Genomic DNA, 21,757 nt, shown 5'->3' on the forward strand with positions numbered 1-21,757 from the left:
AGCAATGACCAAATTGAAAGACGTCTTCTTGTAGGGCCATGGTAAGGCTCATGTCTACAAGGATAAACCCGATTGACGATGAACGCACTACAAGCCAATATTGAAGCAGTTATTCGTGAAATACTGCCCAATATGTTGGAAAGAGTGAGCCAAAATTTGTCCTTGCGCAGGGGCCATCTAAAGCGGGACCACGGTTGGGCTTGTAATCGTCTTCAAACATTAAATCGTTCTATCGATTCCAATAAAAATTGCATAAATTTTTTGTGTTTTGCCTTTCGCATATAGAAAGGCTATGCAATCACTGTGAAAATCGACTTTTTAACCGAGGCCCGGAGGGACGAATGTTATATACCATTCGACTCAGCTCGACGAACTGAGTAAATATCTGTGTGTGTCCGCTTGTTTGTGTGTGTGTGTGTAACAAAAATTTGCACTCACTTTTCTCAGAGATGGCTAAACCGATTTTCACAAACAATGATTCAAATGAAAGGTCTCATAGTCTCATAGCCTGCTATTGAATTTCATTCCGATCCGACCTCCGGTTCCGGAGATATAGGATGATATGTACCAAAAAAGTGAAAAAAATATGCACTCACTTTTTTCAGAGATGGCTGAACCGATTTTCAAAAACTAAGATTCCAATAAAAGGTATTATGGTCCCATAGCTTGCTATTGAATTTCGTTTGAATGTGACTTCCGGTTCCGGAGTTATATGGTAATATGTGAAAATTTGAGAAAAAGTTTACACTCAATTATCTCTGGAACAACTCAACCGATTTTCGCAAACTTAGATTCAAATGAAAGGTCTTATAATATCCTAAAAAATTGTAGAAGATTCTATCTGGTTCCGGAACTAAAGCGTGATAAGTGGAAAATTACAAATTTTATTAGGTTAAAAACAGGTAAAAATCCCATAAAACTGTCTGATAAATTCTTCTAGTTTGCAGAGCTTGTTAGTTAATTCGGCACTACTGATCCCCTCTTTTTCTGTTCCGAGAGCACCGAAAGTGAAGAAGAAAAACTCCTAAAACTTCTCTGCGATGCTTGAACCGATTTTCACAAATCTTGATTTGAATTAAAGTTCATACTGTCTTCAAAGCTACTGTGAAATTTCATCAGGATCCGACTTCCGGTTCCGCAGTAGCAGGGCGATGAGTGTCAAAGTTTTCGAATCGCCATATAGAGTGACAATATGTACAACACCGAAAGAAGAAGAAAACACAAAACGAACAAGGCGTGCTTTGTTCTATTTCGTACACGTTGTGTAGTGATGTCAATAATAATAATAATAATAATAATAATAATGATAATAATAATAATAATAATAATAATAATAATAATAGTAATAATAATAAGAATAATAAAAATAAAAATAAAAATCCTATTACATGTTTCATGCTGTTTAGCTTGACTTACATATGCAGAAGTAGCAGAAACGCAGGTTTGTTTCGTTTGTTAGATTTCGTTTAATTGGTTTAATCGAAATAGAGCATGAGATAGTAAGTAAAGGTTTAACTACGTTCAAAACTGTTCCAATTTGTAGGTCGTGTTTGTTGCCGGCAAACGAACCAACTTCGGCTATTCCGTTTATCTGAATCCGGTTTCGGAAGAATTGGAAATAGTGATTAAAAACTGCAAAAAGGATCTCACTTACTTTTCTTGGAGATGGCCAAATCGATTTTCACAAACTTCTAGGTTCAAAAGAAAAGTCTTACAGTTTCAGGCGGAATTTTTTAATTTGTTGTGGATACTACTTTCGGTTCCGGAACTACAGGTTAAATACAGTTTGTGAGATTAGGTCCGAACAAATTTTCCTATTTCTATTCAATAAACAGTTGTTTTTGCGAATTTCACGGTTATATTTATGATGTAATGAGTAATATGAGAAATGCATCATTACACCACTAGGTGGATAAAAATAGGTTCTTTTTTAAATCAAATCCTCTACCTCTCAAAATGTCACTCATTCCTGTTTAACCAATTTTTGCTCGTGATACCCTTTAAGTTTTCATTGGCTCATTTGTATTTTTTTTATAATTCTAACAAGAATTTAATAATTCGCTATTCACATCACATTTGCAACTAGTAATAAATTCAATTGCTCTGAGCTGTTTTAGATAGAATTGATGGTGAAGCCCACTATTTACGAATAGGATTTATTGGACTTTGTACAAAGAATCCGTAGCTTGTAGGCATGGACAAAATTGTGTACGTTTCGTTCCCACATTGAAGGTAACAGATCTGTTTGATTAGTACTAATATCGGAACCTGATAAAATACCGCAGATTACAGTGAGCTGGACATGTAGCATAAATCGCAAATGCCAGAATGTCCAAGGCGATTAAGATACTGGAAAAAAGTCGTCCCAAGCTCGAGTGGCCTAGAAATGTACAATTCGTTCGGATTTGCGACGGGACCAGTAAGAAAGCTCGAAACACGAGTTTGCACATAATCCCAATAAGTGATTAAAATTGAGCTTTGCAAATAACTGTACATAATAATGAGCAACGGAATAGTATTTCGAATGACGTCTCGGACTACTGCGATCAAATATAGGCACGAGTAAATTTCAATACAATCTCATATCAGACGTTTCGAAACCCCCTATTTTTAATTTTAAAATAATTTGACAGGTCTTTTCTATTCCCTAATTTTGACCCACAATTCCCTCTTGGATATGACGATACGACCAACCGCCGTGAAGCCGTAGCTGTGCTCAAACAATACAATCATCTTATCTGAGAACAAAGCAGCGTGTGGATTTTTCCATATCGCGTAATTGACTATAAATGATTTCCACATCAACAGATAACTGGCATGTGATTGCATTGCGGGTGGTTTTACTAAGCTCTTGAATTAATTTGTAAAAAAAATACAAATCGCGAAAAAAAATCGGTGAAGTCATTCCTTTTATTATCCGCATTGGCGATAAATTTCGATAGGCACACCGGTTTAAATTTGTTTGGTTTTTGCACCATTCATGTCAAACTTTTAAGCAAACTTGACAAATCAATCAATTTGTTAGGCTTCGAATCAACAAGAACGCGTAACTGTGGAAGCCACTAGACAAACCAATATCCCATTAACAACGACGACGACGACGATGACACGGTGGTACAAAAAAGCACCCGGCAGTTCAAGTGTTGGTAAACAAATTTTATCTCCTGCCGTCAAAAGTGGACGCCATAACCAGCGCCTACCTTGGTTGGTGTTCAATATTGGTGTCGGTGGTGATGAGTATGGTAAATATGAATGTTTTTTTTTCTCACTACTTCATCGGGATAAATACGGTTTGCCACTTCGTTTATATTGGTAAAAATTGTCGAAGATTGACGCTTGTTATGGTTCGGTAGACTAATGGGACTCTATTCCATTGGTGCAGACTCGACGAGGTGAGTTGTTTTTTTTTCGGTTTGTTAAGAGGCTACGTTATTGATTTTAAATTAAATGAATATTTCAAGTACCGACTCCCGGTGGATGCAACGGCGATAAATCGTTGGAAAATATTAAACGACACGACATTGTTTGTCCTCTTAAGTATCTCGCTGGAACACATACAATCCGGCTGGTTCTCAAGACATTCCGGAAAGTTGCTTCCTTCAGCAAAGTGGCTGTTGTCGTACGGACGAAAAACGTTACTGTAAATAACGGATTATCCACGCATCACTTGAGTTTACTCAAATGCTCCATCGCCACTGATTCAAGTTTTTTTTTTGTTGAGAGTTTTCAACTTACCCTCCTCGTCGTCGCCATGAGTGCGCCATCTCTGCTAGCTGGAAGCACGCCGGGGAGGAAACTGGAAGCACGCTGAAATCCGCATGTAAAACGTGTTCAGCATGTTTACTATCGTTAATAGTTTTTGAAATCGCGCTTCAACACCCGCGTGTTCTATGCAGTGGCGACGGCCGCCAGTTCGCTCTGGCAGGGAAAGTAGCAGCCTTGGCAAGAAGACAAGTCAGCCAAGTAATGCTGATACCACATTAAAAATGCACCGAAGACATGAAGAGATTTGAAAGATTTTTCTCTCTTTCCACTGTATGTACGTTTCAAATGTGGAACACAGATGTTCGCAAAAGTGGGGACAGATTTTTATGAGTATGTGCAATAAAAATAGAAAATTAATATTACGAAACATATTTCGCTGAGGAAAATTCTAATAATAAATTTTGCTAAACAGCATGTTAACCCGTCACTGTTACAAATTGTCAGACAGAGCGCATCACTACGCGATGATGACGATGATGGGATGCTGTCGATGTGACAAAAAATTGGCACTTCATTTTGGCTCACTCCTCGTTCCTCCTCCTACGAAGGGGAGGCCATTTTCTCGCGCAATACAAACTACTTGGCCGCTGCCGACGAACGCGAACACAACAGACCGACAATTTATGCTATTATTGTAAATAACGAAAAATCATAACTCATTCCGATGTTATTATTATTATTGCCTTTCGGTGGCCATTAAGTCTCGACTTGTTTAATGGGCTAAAGATTTGCGTTTGATTTTTTTATCGCCTCTCCATTTTCCCCCGTCCGCATTCGCATTTTCAGTTGGCCATAAAAAACCGATTAAATCGAATTTTAATCGAGTTCAATTTTCATCCACAGTCCACTCATACCAACAGTTGAAGAAATATGAAAAATGTATGGGTTTTTTTCTCTCCCTTTAATTACACAAACTGCTCTTAAATAAATATCGATTATGATTCACAAATGCTTCAAAGTCTTTCCGGAGATTTTTATTTTAAGTATGAAATATTTGCAATCAAGGCAGCCAAGCACATTAAGCGAAGGCCGACCGCAGTTTGCTAAAGCATCGTTAGGAGATTAAGACGGTATTTCATACGAGCCGGGAATCTTCTACCCGCGATTACCACCGCGCGAGTTACCGACCTCGGTAATGAGATAGGTCATTAATACAGTGCTGATTATTTCTTTTTTCTGTTCACTAAGTGATGTGGACACTATTTAGATCTGTTTAGCTTTGCTCGGCATTCTGATGCTGTATCCTCGTAGACTTGTGGTGCAAATAGAAATGATCAATGCTGTCAACTATCCGTGATACTAATAGAGTAAAAATCCAAGGTGACACCATTGTTATTTTTGATGTTGATCTTAGAGTAATGGAAGAGAGCGTTTTCTTTTTAAGAGAGAATTTGCACGGGACTGCCGAGAGAATAGAGGAGAAACCGCTGGGCCCACATTTTTTCAGGGGGCCCAAAAATTTGAAGATATAACACCAGATATCATAAAAACACAAAATCGTTTCGAATGATCGAAAAGTGAAGTTGCGTGAGTTAGCTGACATCGTAAAGATATCAAAAGAACGTGTTGGTTTTATATTGCATGAGCATTTGACTATGAGAAAGCTCTGTTCAAAGTGGGTGACCAAAAACGAGAACGTGTTGATGATTCTGAGCAGTGTTGGGTCATGTTTAAACGTTACAAACCGGAATTTTTGCGTCGATATGTGACAATGGATGAAACATGGATTCACTCCGGAATCAAAACGATCGTCATCTGAGTGGACAACAACTAGTGAACCTCGTCCAAAGCGTCTTCGTCGACTATTTTGAGAAAGTCCCCTTTTATTTTTGATACTTTGATATACGAGGTCTGTTCAAAAAGTTCCCGGAATTTTTTAATTGCGCGCGTGGTCAAATTTTTTTTTATTGTTCTGGTACATATGTCCCTTATGTATGGTAAAATTTTCAGCTGTATTCATTGTTTACATTCTGTCTTGTAGCGGCTGGTGTAGACGTGTTTTTTTGAGCTCGGCGATTTTTGTTAGTTTATTTGTATTAAATTTTGCGTGAAAAATGAAATAAAGTGTAACCAAGTGTGCGAAATGTTACAGAGAGCCTACGGTGAGTCTGCTATGAAAAAAAAACAAGTGTTTACGAGTGGTATAAGCGTTTCCAAGATGGCCGCGAAGACGTTGAAGACGACGAACGCTCCGGTCGAGCCAGCACGTCAATAATCGATGAAAATGTGGGAAAAGTGGAAAAAAATGATTATGGATGATCGCCGAATCACTATTAGAGAAGTTGCTGATGAAGTTGGCATATCAGTTGGCTCATGCCATCATATTTTTTCAAATGTTTTGAGCATGAAACGAGTGGCAGCAAAATTCGTTCCAAAACTGCTGAATTTTGATCAAAAAAACAAACGCATTACCATCGCTCAGGAGCTGGCAAACGACGTCAACGACGATCCAAATTTACTTGAAAAGGTCATAACTGGTGATGAAACATGGGTGTACGGTTATGATGTCGAAACAAAAGCACAATCGTCCACGTGGAAGCACCCAACGTCACCAAGACAAAAATCGCCGAGCTCAATAAAACACGTCTACACCAGCCGCTACAAGACAGAATGTAAACAATGAATACAGCTGAAAATTTCACCATACATTAGGGACATATGTACCAACACAATAAAAAAAATTTTGACCACCGGACTCTCCAGACGCGCGCAATTAAAAAATTCCGGGAACTTTTTGAACAGACCTCGTATTGCTTCAAATTGGCCTAATGAAACTCACGAAGTGACATGGGATTGGAATCTTTGAGCACTTGGCTGTCACTTTTTTTTCACAACCAATTCGTGTCAGAAAGAGTTTTGTTAAATGAAACTCTGTCGTAACATTTTGAGTATAGGTAAATTTATCGATCCGATTTTGAATTCGGATATCACAGATAAATTATCTCATTTAATTTAATCTGAATTCACTGTGCCAATTATTTTTATTATGCATCTCATTATGCCATTGGGCGTTATAGTAGGAGTTCCGAACAATGATTTTACATTTCTATCGCAGCTGCACTGCACTGCAATCGCAAAATTTATGGTCGTCAATTTCTATCACAAACAACAAAATTTCGAAAAACGGCATCGAAAACAAAAGCGCGCTTCCCCCTGGCGCCCGGAATCGGTAATCATTCGTAGTGCTGATTTAATTTAGCTGAAACCAGATCGCCTGGATGTGATCTATTTACTCTGATAAACATTTACTTTGCATATTAATTACAGCCACTCTGGAAGCGGATTCGCCGGCAGGGAGGAGGGCTGGAAACAAACACCCCGGCATTGGTTTTTGTGTGACACAGAGTTTTTGGTGGACCGATTGGAGGGTGGCGGTGCGAGCAGGCAGCGAGAAATTTTGGTGAAATAATTAAATAATGCCTGGTTTTCAGTCGGACTCGAGACGGAGACGGAGACGGTTAGCAGGTGGCGTGAGAAAGGTGCTGAACTAATCTAGAAAAAGGTTCCGAATGTCGTTGGATTTTGAATGAAATTAATTTTACGTAAACATGGAGTCGTTGTCGTCGTCGTCGGTTTCATCAGTGCCTTTGCCTTGACAAACAGCAAACACAGAATCGACTTGGCTTGAATGGCTTTTGGGCTTTGGGTTTCGGTAGGATTTGGGATCGGGCTGGAGGGAGGCAACGTGTTCAAATTTAGTTCGTTCAGTTGTGTGTTTAATTTAGCGAACCTTTCCTTCTCTTTGCCAGAGCGCGCTGTGAATATTAGAAGTCAAGTTCTTGGAGTGCATTTACATAAAAGCGTTTTCCAGGGTGAGTTGTTTTACAAATCTTTGCCAGGGTGCCGGTTCTTTCCGATGGAGAGCGAGTCTCTTGAGAGGTTCGATACAATAAGTATACACTCGGCGTTGGATCAGAAATTCTTCGTTCTACACTTTTCGGTCTTGGCAAGGAGGGAAGCGAGAACAGAGAATGTGTTCATAAAATGGAAATTTGTTTTGCGTACTGCTTTCGAGTGGGCCTACTGAATGACTTTCTCTAATCTACAAAACCAAAAGACAAAACCCACATCAAAACCGGTCCAACGCCCACCCAGTCGATGATTGGATGGGTCACGAGATCAATTCGTACACTGAAAAGCTTTCTTCCATCCATGCATGTACAGAGCAGCAGGCTCGGTGGCAACTCGAACTAATTGACAATTTGGTTACAAACTTTTAGAAACAGCCCTCAGTTTCGTTTGAATCGGTTGGGCTCGTGGATATAAAAAAAAAACGAACGAACTCAGCATGAAGCTTGAGAGCACCTTTGCCGGGGGGGTAAACAACCGAAATCAGCACGACGTCACTTCAGTTCCCATGTCCAAGTAGTTTACGATAAAGTGGTGGTTGTTTGCATTGTGTTCTGGTAAAATATTTGCATGCTAGAGGCCTCTGTGAACGAAACTAGCATCGACTGCGTTATTTGAATCAGCATGTTAACAAATTTAAACAAATTGTTAGATTCGGGTTGTGCAATGGAATAAGTAGAATGTCAATAACAGAGTTTGAAAACTAATAAAAAGGTATATAATTAAAACTACGTCTGAACTCGTGATTGAAGCTAAATGTCGAGTTCGTCAAATAAAAAATTTCAGCTTTTAAAGTTTTCTGTTGATGTTGCGTGAAAATCAATTAAAATCAGGTATAATCTTTTTTTTTGTTCCTAATCGCATCGAAGGTTTAACCTTCTTAAGGGTCCAAAACGCATAAACGTAGCGAACCCCGAGGGTACAAAAGACTCGCTTAAGCCGCTTCTAGAAGAAAAAAAATTAAACCAGGATATAGAAGAAAAAAAAAGCCCGATGCAAAGCGCAAAATGGAACCCCGACCAAACCTTCTTCTATCTCTCTCAGCAGGATCCCAAGTGGCAAAAGGCATAAAAACGGATTAAAAATTAAAATTCTCTGTTATTCGTCCCAGGACCCAGGAGCCGGGGTAGGCATTTTCTTTCGGGGCAGTCATTCGAGAGTCAAGCCGGGACCGGTCAGTTGTGAATTGTTTGCTTTCTCTTCGACCGTCCGACAGTCAGTCGGACTGCCACAAAAGCGAACCCAGCGCGCATCCCATCGCATCCTAACAGAACAGAAACACTTTCACCCACACATTTATGAATATAAATTCAACCCCCCCCCCCCCCAACCCCCCCCCCCCCCCACCACAGTGCTGCAGAGCGATGCGGAGAGGCAGAAAGAAGCACCGGAGAAGATGAAAACCGTAGGGCCGGAGTTTTATTTCTGTTATCTGTTTCGTTGTTTTAAGCTTCTTTTATAACATATTTATGCAAATTTCTTTATTTGTACATTTGGAGAGTTTTTCATTCTGCTGATGCTGTTGGTGTCGTGTTTTTTTTTCTTTTTTGGCAGTTTGGAACGCTTTGACAATCCGTACTTGTTTGTTGCCTTTTTTTATCAGCATATACATATATTAAATGTTTTGCGAAGCCGCTTTTACAGATTTCAGTAATCGATAGAAAGAATCGTGTTTGTGTTAGTATTTTTAATTGTCATTCTCAACCATTCGCTCTACTTTCATGTTCCTTTCATTTTCTAACGATGATAATCATGTAAACTTTTCATCCCTGCGAATAAAATTGTATAAATTCGTTCATTTGCATTTTCAATATGACAGTCAAAAAAGCAGTTTCAGAAATAGGGTGTTCCCAATTCCTGAACCAATTTATCACTTTTGATTGATAGATTCATTTCCACGTAACCTGAAAGGTGGGAAAAAAATTTTCTATCCCCAAATTTATGCTAGGTGCACATACCCGTTTTGATTTGATTTGAGTTACCATAATCTATAGACTAGCAAAAAAATTTCGTTTTACTTCGGACAATTTGCGTATAACGTTTAGGCGAGCGGTAACTATCTTAATTTATTATCTTTATCTTTGATTGAAGATGTTGTTTGTTTCGCAGTGTCAGTGCATGGTTGACCGTAGTGAGGAGGTTGTTCACAAAACTGACGTGCTATCAGCTGATTCTCATAGGTAACCAGCGATTTACAAGGATGCCCTCCGCTCGGACCACAAATTACATAAGATGGAATTGCCTTATGCAGTCGGATACCGGGGAACAATTACGCCATAATTCCCTTTCGATGGAAAAAAATTCTCCGTACTGTGACATATTTTCCCGAGCGAAATGATCACTGACTGGCCTGCGGGGGAAGCTCATGTACACGTACACAGGGATTTTGTATTTCACATTGTCACATACATCATTAACGTCTAGATGCATTCATTCTTTAAGTAAAATTCCAATTTCGTTTGCTGCTGGTCTAATTTTGCAGAGCTTGAAATCAATACAAATTGAATTTGATCTTGTAGGCTAAGGTTCTTTTGTGAAAAAGTGTTGTACACTGAGGTCTCTTTTTACGCAGAGGATACGTACCGCGTAAAGAAGTCACGTGAAAAAAACCGTGTAACTTCGGAAATCCACGTAACTTCAAAAATTCGCGTAAAAACCCGTGAAACTTCGAAAATCCTGTTGAAAAAAAAGCAAAACTAAGAAAAAAAATTTCTTTTTTTAAATCTTTGGGAAAAAAATTTGAGATTTCCGAAATCGAACATAAAACCGCATAAAATAGACCTCTGTGTACTAGTGAATTTTTTTGATCAGTGAAATTTTTGGAAAAAAAATAATGAACGAAATTGTTATCAGGTCCTACAATGAAAAAGATTGACTGTAAATTTTTGAAATCGATTTAAAAAAAAAACATTTTTAATTATAATAAAATTTTGTCAGAAGACAGGTGATTATGTTCTCTACCAACCGTTCATACATTGCAAAATTGGCACTTTTAAGGAAAATGTGGGTGGGTAATGTCACAGACATAACTGGATGACGTGTATACGACATACTTCTGAATATCTAAAATCGTTTATAAGTTTATAGGTCGTGTGAATTAGGCAAGATATCATTTCATTACTCCCAAGATTGGAATGGCGCAAAAAAGCAAAAAAGTACGAGAAACTCACGACACACTTATTCTAACACATAAGTTAATAAGACAGTACAAAAGAGAGTAAAAAATGTTCGCCTGTAGAAGTACACACGATACGAATTACAATAATTTCAATGGAGTCATGAGCAACTGTCATGAGTTTTTCTCATTGATACTCGTTGATGCCAAACATTTTAGAAAACTATAGTTTTGAGATATTTATGCTTACTGAAAATTTTATCATAAATTGTTAATCATATTTTCGATACCATGGAGTAAAAATTATGCTGTTGTGTTAAGTATAACTCAAGTTTTTAATGATTTAGTTCTACCCGTTCATACACAGGGTGAATTTTAGAAGGCGCCTCATAGTAAAGTAAGTCGTATTCAAAGTAGGAAAACTTAGCATAGTTCTTTGAGAATATATTAATAGTTCTAAGAAAAAAATCGATTTTTAAAATTCAGGAATTCGACCTGCGTTCAAGAACTAAACAGGCTCAAAAGTTGCAATTTATCACTAGAACTGAATTCTGAAATTGAATTCCGAATCTGAATTTAGCTTCGAAATTTAGTTCGAAAATTCAGTTCCAGCAGAATTTTGAAACTATATTTTGAAGCTAAATTCTAGACCTGAAATTGAGTTCAGAATTCAGGAGGAAAAGAATAGATTCGGAATTTAGTATTAGAATTCCTTTACAGAAATCAATCCAAAATTCACTTCCCGAATCCGGATCCAGTATTCAGCTGCTGAATGCGATTTGTTTCTAAAGTTTTGTACCATGCAAAGTGGTCTGGTTTCATTGCTGGCAACTGCACCTCCCGACGTCCAAAGTCCAAATGAGAGCACGATCAGGTTTTTTGATACTGATGTTGGTGGGAGAACATCACTACCAAAGATAAACTCAAGATTACAATGTACCATACGATTCATTGAAAAATGTTGGGTCAGTAATCGTGAACCAGTTGGTTCAGTAATAATGTAATTTTATTGACCCTCCGTTAATAAGCGTCGACTAGTTCAAGACTAGTGTTAAGAAGGAATCAAACATATGTTTACATTCAGCACATAATGATTTCTTGCCACAAATGACTTTAATGCTTCATGGGATGAGGCAATAACAAACTAAATAAATTCTACACAATGGTTCTAAGTAGTTTTTACTTTCTTATTGCAAGAATCATTGGATATAAGGCAAAAATATTCAATATCGTTCATACTGTAATTTGATATTTTTCCAAACATAAACAATCATTGTCATAGCTACGTCGCATCTAGCGATCAGACGCTTGTTGTTTTGCTTCAAAATACTGAAACTGACAGTGAACCGAGCTCATCGAGGGGTCCTATTCAAATGATACAATGTTTTTTTTTTTGCTAGTCTATTATAATTTTTTTAAATCGATTCTTCTCGGTGTAGGATCCGATTAGGAATTTTGACTTTACTAAACTATACGTATTTGATGTTAAAATTTCATGATATTCTATTCATTAGTTTGTGAGTTATTGTGCTAAGAGTGACGCTACTCTTGTTATTTTCAGAGCAATGGATCGAAAACAATTTCGTGTTTTGATTTTACATGGGATTTTGTTGATGAGAAAAAATACCGTTCAAGCCAAGCAATGACTTAAACAATGTTATGGAAAGTCCGCTCCATCAGAAACAACAATAAAAACCAACGTTTTGACTTCAAACGTGAGGTCGTAGAGACACCGATGATGCAGAACGCAGTGGACGTCCAAATGAGGCGGTAACACCAGAAAACATTTTTAAAAATCTACAAAATCGTTTTGAATGATCGAAAAATTAAGTGGCGTTAGTTAGCTGACATATTGCATGAACATTTGACTATGAGAAAGCTTTTTATTGGAGCAGGGAAAAACCCTTTTGAGTTGGTCAACTATTATTACTTACTGAAAAGGGCGCAAAACCTCCTCATCTTTTAGTACCAACAGATAATACAAAATCCAAATGATACACTTTTACTTAAAACTAATACGAGCTATACTTTACATACAAACATTAAATTACATACAAACATTAAAATATCGTTTTTTATCATAATTTGAAAGAAAAATTTGTGGATAGCTTATTTTCGATACACTCCTTATTGTATAACACCGATTGAATATGCCCGAAGTCTGAAGAGATCAGAACAGTCTATATGACCAAGTATCAAATCGGAAATAAACATTGCTTTAGAGACGTTGCGTCGATCGCTAAGTAGCTTAAGTCCAATTAGGTTACATCTGTGTTCATATCTAGAAAGATTATAAGGGTCTCTCCAAGGCAGCTGACGTAGATCAAATCGGACAAATTTATGCTACACAGCTTCGATGCGTTGTACTCCATTACGGTAATAAGGTGACCAGACTACTGCCGAGAACTCGAGTACAGAGCGAACCAGGGCAATATATAATGCTTTTAAGCAGTGGATTTTGAACGACTTTGTCATTCGGAAGAGTTGCTTGGATGCCTTTGAAACGATATGTGCTCATAAAAAGTTAATTTGCTATCAAGTATGACACCAAGATCTTTGATGCAGCTTACTCTATGTAGCTCAACACCGAGAAGCGAATAGTTGAACATTATTGGATTTAGTTTACGATTAAAGCTTATATTGGCAGCATACGTTGAAGAATAATTTAAAGTCGTCTGCGTATGAGAGCTTGGAGCACTTCAATGAGAGATTGACGTCATTAATGTAAATTAGAAACAGAAGAGGTCCTAGGTGACTTCCTTGTGATACACCAGATGTAATCGCAAAGGATTGAGAAGTGATGTCTCCGATTTTTACCGAAATTTCGCGGCCAATAAGGTACGACTTTATCCAGTTAAGGAACCTTCCCTGGAAACCGATGCGCTCAAGTTTTGCTAGTGCAATACCATGATTAATCTTGTCAAATGCAGCTGATAAATCAGTATAAATAGCATCTATTTGATGACCTTTATCCATTTCACGGATGATAAATGATGTATAACGTACTAAATTTGTATTCGTTGAGCGCCTAGGAACAAATCCATGTTGATCGGCAGAGATGTAATGTGAGCTCTGTTAAAAATGGATGCCGCGTTTGCTCACTGTTGACCAAAAACGAGAACGTTTTGATTATCCTGAGCAGTGTTTAAATGTAACAAACCGAAATGTTGGCGTCAATATGTGACAATGGATGAAACATGGATTCATCACTTCACTCCGGAATCAAAACGATTGTCATCTAAGTGGACAGCAACTAGTGAACCTCGTCGTGGTGTAAAATAAGATGTAAGATAGTCGATAATATCTTGAGAAAGGAAATAACATTAACAGTGAATATTATATAACGTTATTGGAGCGTTTAAAGGCTGAAATTGCAAAGAAACGACCGCGCAAAGCAAAGAAAAACCGCAGCACCGTGTCACAAGTCAATCGAAACAGTGGCAGAACAACATGAATTGAACTTCGAACTGCTCCCACATCCACCGTATTCACCAGATTTGACTCCCAGCGATTACTGGTTGTTCGCAGACCTGAAAAAAATAATTTTGTACGAATGTAAAGGTTATCGCTGAAACGGAGGCCTATTTTGAGCCAAAAGATAAATCGTTCTACAAAAGTGGTATTGAAATGTTAGAGCGAATGATGGAGATTACGTTGATGAATAAAGTAAATTTTGAACCAAAAAAATTGTGTTCTCTTTGTTAGGCCCGGTATTTTTCAGCTCTTGTTTTAAACTCAACGATTTGCGGAATTTATCTAACAGTTGTTGGATAAATTCCACGCATCCCTTTGTTTTTAGAACCATTACAATATGACCAAAGTATTATGCGAAGTTTACTTCTACTGAGTATCCAAACTAACAAAACTCGTTACAATTCTGAAGGCGAAGCAATGAAAGTTATAAATTTACACAATCCAATACGAACGATTATCTACATACACTCGAAAGTGTGAAAGAAGCACGCCTGTTTTATTCGTATTCACGTCCTCCAGTTATGTCTGTGACATTACGCACCCACCTTTTTTTTCGAAACCCGTTTCGATGAACGAATCATTTCACTGATTTGTTTAGTAAAATCAAACATTGACAGTAGTATTTTTCTAGAGACTGATTTCTGTTGTGAAACCGATAAAAATGTTTATGATTTCAATAACATTATGCTTCTTGACTCGAAAATACGACAGTTTCAGTAAATACTTAAGAAATCAACAAAAGATTGTATTTGATGTGGAAATAGTTGAACACTTATCATTTTGCCAATGTTCTGGAAATGGAAAGAGCAATCCGACAATTGTGAGTACTTCAAAGATTTTCAATGCCGAAGATTATACATTTTTCTGAGTAGCACTTGAGACATACCGACACGACTGGCATTCAATCGGCAGAAATGTACGATCGCAAGGTAACGACGACTGTTCAGCTCTTAATCACGTCAAAGGTCGGAATCATCATCCTGAACCAACGAAAGCAACAGCAAAAAACACTGTCTCCTTCGTTAGTCGTCCTCCATATCTCGACATCATTGATGGGATGCTGCACTTCACATCAGCCCTCTCGGTCGTCCGTTCCCTGACCCCTGACTGATGACGCGTTTTGACTTTCTAAATCACATGGTCACTACATATAACGAACCGTTTTATCGCGCTCGTTTATCCCTCGGTTCTATGAACTTTACACGCTTGGCACATCACTACGAAAGGGCCAATTTGGGCCGAACTGGGTGACTGTGCGAGCCGAACGGCGGGGAGGCTGCTTTAATAGCTTATGCTGATGACGAGCAGAATATGATAATTTAATGGAATTTATCTACATTTATCCACCGCTCTCGAATGGGATGAGGCATCACGTCAAAATCCACGTCTAGCGAGGCGATTCTGCTCTCTATTCACTGAACTGAAGAGTAACTTTAACGCTTCTGGCCATTTTTAAAATGCTGGCGATGGCTTTCGGTTTCTTAGAAGTGAGTATTACTAGACAAAGAATGTTTTTTTTCATGTCTTAACACAAAACTTTTCGTGGAATCGGTATCAAGTATGCCATATGGTACCAATACTGTAATTTCAGTCTCACAAATGTACTACTTGCACTATCATTACTGTTCAAAATTCATATTTACTGAATCATTTAGCATCATAATTGGAGGGAGTCCAACAACTTACGTCGTTAATAACACCACGATCTTTTCCATCACCCCCAGCCCCCCAGGGCCCCCCAGCCAACGGAGGGTGTTGGCAAAAGTAGAGGAAAAAATAAATCCAGTTAATTTGCGTTCGACTCAAGAATGTAAACTTTGCGCGTAAAACTTCGACCAAACAATTTTATTGCGAATGTCGGTGAAATGAGGAAAAAAAATAACAACTAACTTTTTCCCTGACAGCATTCCGAGGCCAACCAACCGAACAGCGAGGCAAATATTACGGGCAAAAAAAACTGTAGAGAGAAGAGACATAAAAAGTTGATGACAAAAATTTGCGTTTCATCCGCGCTGTTCGCCCGGTTCTCACTTTCTGAATCCGTTTCCGCTCTAAACATTTCGCCAAGAGATCCGTGTGATAAAAGATGAACAAATTTTCCAACTCTTTTTCGTTTTATTTTGTGTCGGTGATGATTTTTCCTTCGTTTTTTTTCTTAGCTACTGTTCAAGAGGCCGACACACAGAGAAGGAGAGAGAGAGAACTTCTTGATTTCCATTTTCACAATTCATAAATTTTTCCCGCCAAGCATGGTTTTCCCCAAACGCAGAAAATGGAAACATTCTCAGAATCGTCTCATTTCGGTGCCTCGTCGCAAGGTACGCAACGACGCACATCGCAAACGACGAACGTACAGCCGGGAAAATCCGGAGCAGTAAAGTGTGAGGTTATGTTTTTCCTTCGACACTTCGAGAGCCAGCCAAGCAGGAGGAAAAGTTGTTCCTATTGCCACTCTTTCTCGGTTCAGCGCTAAACTCAAATTCAAATCGTTCGTAAATAATTAAATACGAAAACCGGAGTGTCTCGTCCGTACTGCCGTACTGCCAAGAGGCCGCGGTTGTACAGCTCTCCAGTTGGACTGATGCCTGATTTAGCCCTGGTTGAGGAGGGTTGCGGGAATGTTGAAATTTTTTTGTTTCTTTCTTCTCAACTTTCATGTTGGCTGTTGGCTCAGAACGATGGAATTGAGTTTCTTTGGAAACATTTCGGTCGGTTGGTTTCGTAGTGCAGTTTCAACTGCGGGAAAGGAAATCTCTCCTTCCGACCAGGGTCTGCTGCCAAATTGAAATGTTTCTATTGAGTGAGTGCGAATGTGTTTCTTTTGGATTGCTTTTCTTTTGAAATTCGGCATTGTTCTGCTACGGAATAGTAATTTCTAGGATACACGATACGAGGCACGATATAGGTTGCAATTGTAGACGTTGAAAATTTGTGTTTGTATTGTAGCTACGAAATTCAGATTTAAAATATTATTATTATGTTGGGAAAAAAAAATTAAATCACTCAATAGAACTAGTTCACGTTCGGTCAAATATTTACGTCATTGCACATTTACATCCAACAAGGCGGGGCTAACGAAAGCAAAAATACCACAAACAAAATTTTTTCATTATTTTTCTGTTGCAGATTCGTTTTTTTTTTTCAATGGAAAAAATATCATACAAGTCTACGGGAACGATGTATAATTCATTGAAAAGATCAAATTATTGAATTTTTCCGATGTTGATCAATGTTGAACATGTTTTTGAATAGATTCGAGTGCGATTTTTGATGAGATAGAGCAGTTGAATAATGGAGGAAATAATTTTTACTCACTTCACGCCTGGAAATAGTATCTGCTCCTAGCTTTGATAAAGTTATGGCTATTTCATACAACTGAAAATTTTATCCTGAATTGCTGACCATATATATGACAACATGGAACGGCTGTTGTTACGTTCACTACAACAGGGGCTATTTGCGATAACAGCCTTAGGACAAATTTCGAAATGGCCAAATTTCAAACATTCTCAACTCGGCACTCATAATAAAAATGCAACATACAAAAAATCATTTTTAGTCGAAAATATGCATATTGAATACGTACACACTCCGTTTCATTGGCTTGTTTCAGAAGTGTGGGTTCTATGCATCCAGTCAAATAAGTTAACCGAAATTACGTGTATTTACACACAACTCATATACATGCAACTTAAAATTTCCAGTATCTCTTGTCGCGGTGTTAGTGTCTTTTCCATGCACATGAGTTACTGCACAGATTTCTCTGCTCCGCTCTGAGATTTGTTGTTCTCTCTGTCACATTTGGCTCTGTGAGAACGTGTATACACATCTTCAGGAGCGGCTCCATTGGCTTATGCTTATGGTAGTTGAAAAAAAATTGCTATCACCAGAGATGCCAGGTTCACAGATTAATCTGAGTTTCACAGTTTCTGAATATGCTGCTCAAATTTCTAAAATCAATCATAGACTGACAATGAGCTCCTTAAATTGCTAGGAAAAACAGTGTCCTACAGAGCGCTTGAAAGTGGCGGTATCTTTTTTTTTTTGCTCAGACTAATTTTTGGTTCGAACACAGGTTTAAAAAAAAAGTGACCTGACATCCTTGGCTGTCTCAGTTGCAACGTAGAAGCGGTTTTATTGATGACATTATTGGCAGATTTATTCGCAGTGCAGCGCGCAGTTTTCGATGATACGAAATAAGTCAAATAAAAAAAAATTCCAACCAAAAGTATACCGATATTTCATTGTATTGAAAAACACAAACACACAATAAATAAAAATAATCAGTATTATCTTTTCATATCACATATTTATTGTAGATATTATAATAAATGTTTAAAAATGAATGATTTTTGATAAGGAAAATTTAGGTTTTACTTTGAATTAAAAAAGCTCTTCAATTTCGTTTACCACATATTAGAGCATAGTCGCAATTTTAGTTTCGTTACCCAATTTTTTTAATTCACGCTGTTCGATTTTTTGATTCACAATCGGAAATTTTGGTTCACATTTGCATGCGCAAAATGGGCTTATTTCAACCTCTGGCACAACCCATAAATTTTGCCACTAGACCCCACTGCTAGTATGAATTCGTGAATAATAATAAAGTCATAACAAAACTCTCCATATAACTAGAGGAACGTGCCAACATGGCACATGCCAGTGATGAAGGACTGAGTTTACAGAAAAATTTGCTGAATAAGGTTTGCACTTTTCAATAATTCGAAGTAGAGAAGACGAAACCGCGAAAAAGGGAAACATCAACAACTTCCAGTTGCTCATGATTCTGTAATTTTCGGTTATGCAGCATTTAGAAAACAAAAATCCTAATGGTTCATCGAAAAATATCATGAGTTAGTCGAAAAATTTACTCACCAATTAACGTTGAACTTCCCGCAGCTTTCCTGAAAATAAGAAATAAATGCCAGGTCAGAATAGTTCAGCGAATGTGATTGTGGAACAAACAATTAAGAGTATAATTTTGATCAATTATTCAAAATTATTATAGGCAGAGTTTCCAAAACCAAAAGCACTCAACTTTTCGCAATTAAATTTATCACAACTAAGTATTTTAAGAATATTGAAACTTTGCTTCGCCGAGACGAAATTGGTTTTTGAAATGTATAACGGTTACAATTACGTCTCACGGGGATAATTTTAGAACTGAAATATAGTTTTCGAAACAAAATTCACAAAGAATCTGAAAAGGTAACTCAAAACTATAAAACTTTTGCGAAATAACCGAAATTTGAAACAGTTTCAAGCGAAGTCCGTAAACTTTTCATATATTGTTTCCACATTGGTGCTTCATATGATGGTAGTGTGAGAAATTCACAGTGGGTTTGGTGGCGTTAAATCGTGAGCAAAAATTACATATATAAAAGAAGACACCAATTTATCTATTGGGTTTTATATTGATTTGTGAATATTTCACGATTCTGTTTTTACAAGCCAACAAAACGTGTGGTAAGCCCACTGCGCTCAATCACTGAAAAGGGAAAATATTCCTGGTTGCTAAGGGTCGGTTTCGCCTGTTATGCTTTGTGCGACGGTTCGTTCAACCCAAACGGTTCATAATTTGCGCGCATTTTTGGGTTGTTTGCATTTTATTTTATTTTTGTATCCGAAGAAATATTAACTGCTGAGGTCTTTTACGACAGTATTGTTCGTTCCATAGAGAGCATCAAAAATTGAGGACAAAGAATGTTTATCAGTAAAATGTCACAACCACAGTCTTTCCTATCAAAAATATGAAAGATGAAGGTAGATTTTAGTTTGTTTTTTTTTCAATGATGTCTTCTACCGTTTCCATTAGATTCTGACCGAATCTAATATACTACAATGATTGTCCGCAGCTGCGAATTTCTTGCCGTATCATACATTTTCGGAGCGAAAACAAATTTAAACTTGTGGAATACATTACATGTAAATAAAATATTAAATATAAATAAAATATTCTTGTAGTGCATTAGACTGAACGCAATGTTTTGGTAGTGTCTGTATGCAATTAGTTGTAAATCAAAGCAACAGAGAAAAATACACTCAAATCTTTTTTATGCAAGGGATACGTACCACAAGAAAAATCGCATAAAATCCGAATAACTTTGAAAATTTGTATAAAAAACATAACTTTAAAAATTCACATGAAAAACCACTTAAAAATCGTATAAATAGAGTTGAAGTTTGTTTTATGCGGGGGATACATGCCGCATAAACTGGCAAATTCGCTTAATCGCAAAATTCTCTTAAAACCGCATAACATTTTAATTCTCATAAAAGTCGTATAAAAATTTTATAAAAAGAGACTTGAGTGAAATCTTTTTTTTGTGGGAGATACGTACCGCAAAACTTTGAAAATTCGTTTAAAAATCGAAATCGTTTAAAATTCATTTAAAAAACGCAACTTGGAAAAATTCGAATCAAGGTCGCTCAAAAAACTGCATAAAAAGAGACTAAAGCGAAGTCTTTCTTATACGAGAGATCAAAAGCAAAGTCTTGGCATTACATTCCTTTTGTGGAATTTGGCCTCTCTGTTTCAACAGACTTCGCAGCCGATTCTTAGTGTACATAATCATTGCATGGCTAGTACTATGGATCCTACTGACAATAAGAATCCTTCCAGGTCGGGGCTCGAACATACGACAAGTGGCTTTTAAGACAAGCGCCCTATGCATTGAACCGCCAACCCGGGACAAATCCGTATACGAGAGATCCGTATCGCAAAACTTTGAAAATACGTTTAAAAAACAGCATAGCTTTGAAAATTCACCTGAAAAACGCAGAACTTTGAAAATTCGCCTAAAAATTCGAATAAAATGTCGCTTAAAAAACTGCATAAAAAATCGCATCAAAAGAGACTTGGGTGTACTTTTTTTAATCGTTTCGAGCATATCCCGTTGACAGAGCAAAAAAATTAAAGATCCTGCGATCATATGATTCTGAAGCTTTGTTTAGTAATGTATTATTGAAAAATAAAACAAATTTCATTCATAGCAATGCATACGATTTATGAAAATCATTGGATTGCATTTCAATTTAGAATTTTTGGTCACTATTTCTGAAACTTACAGATCCGAAAACAGGAGTATTCCGAAATTCAAAGACTGTCCCAGAAAGTATGGACGCACTTTGATTTCGCTGTAAATAATTCACAAGTGTTAGATATTAAAAATTTTATTCGATATACTGATAATATTAGACTACAACAACAGAATATTATTCTCATCATTTGCTACTTAGCCATTGTAGACTAGCTGGTGCACCTTCTTGCGAACGTTCTTCATTAAATTCCGCACAGACTCCTTGGCGACAAGTTTTGACACTTTTTTCCAATCTTTTTCGAACTGTTGAATGGTTTCGGCTGCCGAGACATGTTTCCTAAGACGTGCCTTCGTTAATGCCCAAAATTCCTCAATTGGTCGAAGTTGTGGGCAATTTGTTGGATTCATGTCTTTTGGGACGAAAGTGACATTTTTGGTAGTATACCATTCTTTCGTTGATTTCGAGTAGTGGCAAGAAGCAAGATCTATCCAGAAGACAACAGGATCCTTGTGG

The 21,757-nt window shown here is 37.5% G+C and overlaps 1 protein-coding gene across 3 annotated transcripts in view; it reads right to left on the minus strand.

Annotated features, from left to right (window-relative positions):
- LOC131439073 (homeobox protein homothorax-like) overlaps positions 1-21,757 on the minus strand; it is a 158,194-nt gene that overhangs the window by 64,394 nt on the left and 72,043 nt on the right. For all 3 annotated transcript variants that reach the window (XM_058609622.1, XM_058609623.1, XM_058609621.1), the window contains exon 3: positions 19,079-19,107. The gene's annotated coding sequence lies outside the window, so the exon portion shown is untranslated. The remainder of the gene's footprint in view (positions 1-19,078; positions 19,108-21,757) is intronic.

Source organism: Malaya genurostris, chromosome 3 (assembly GCF_030247185.1).
Source record: "Malaya genurostris strain Urasoe2022 chromosome 3, Malgen_1.1, whole genome shotgun sequence".
NCBI lineage: Eukaryota > Metazoa > Arthropoda > Insecta > Diptera > Culicidae > Malaya > Malaya genurostris.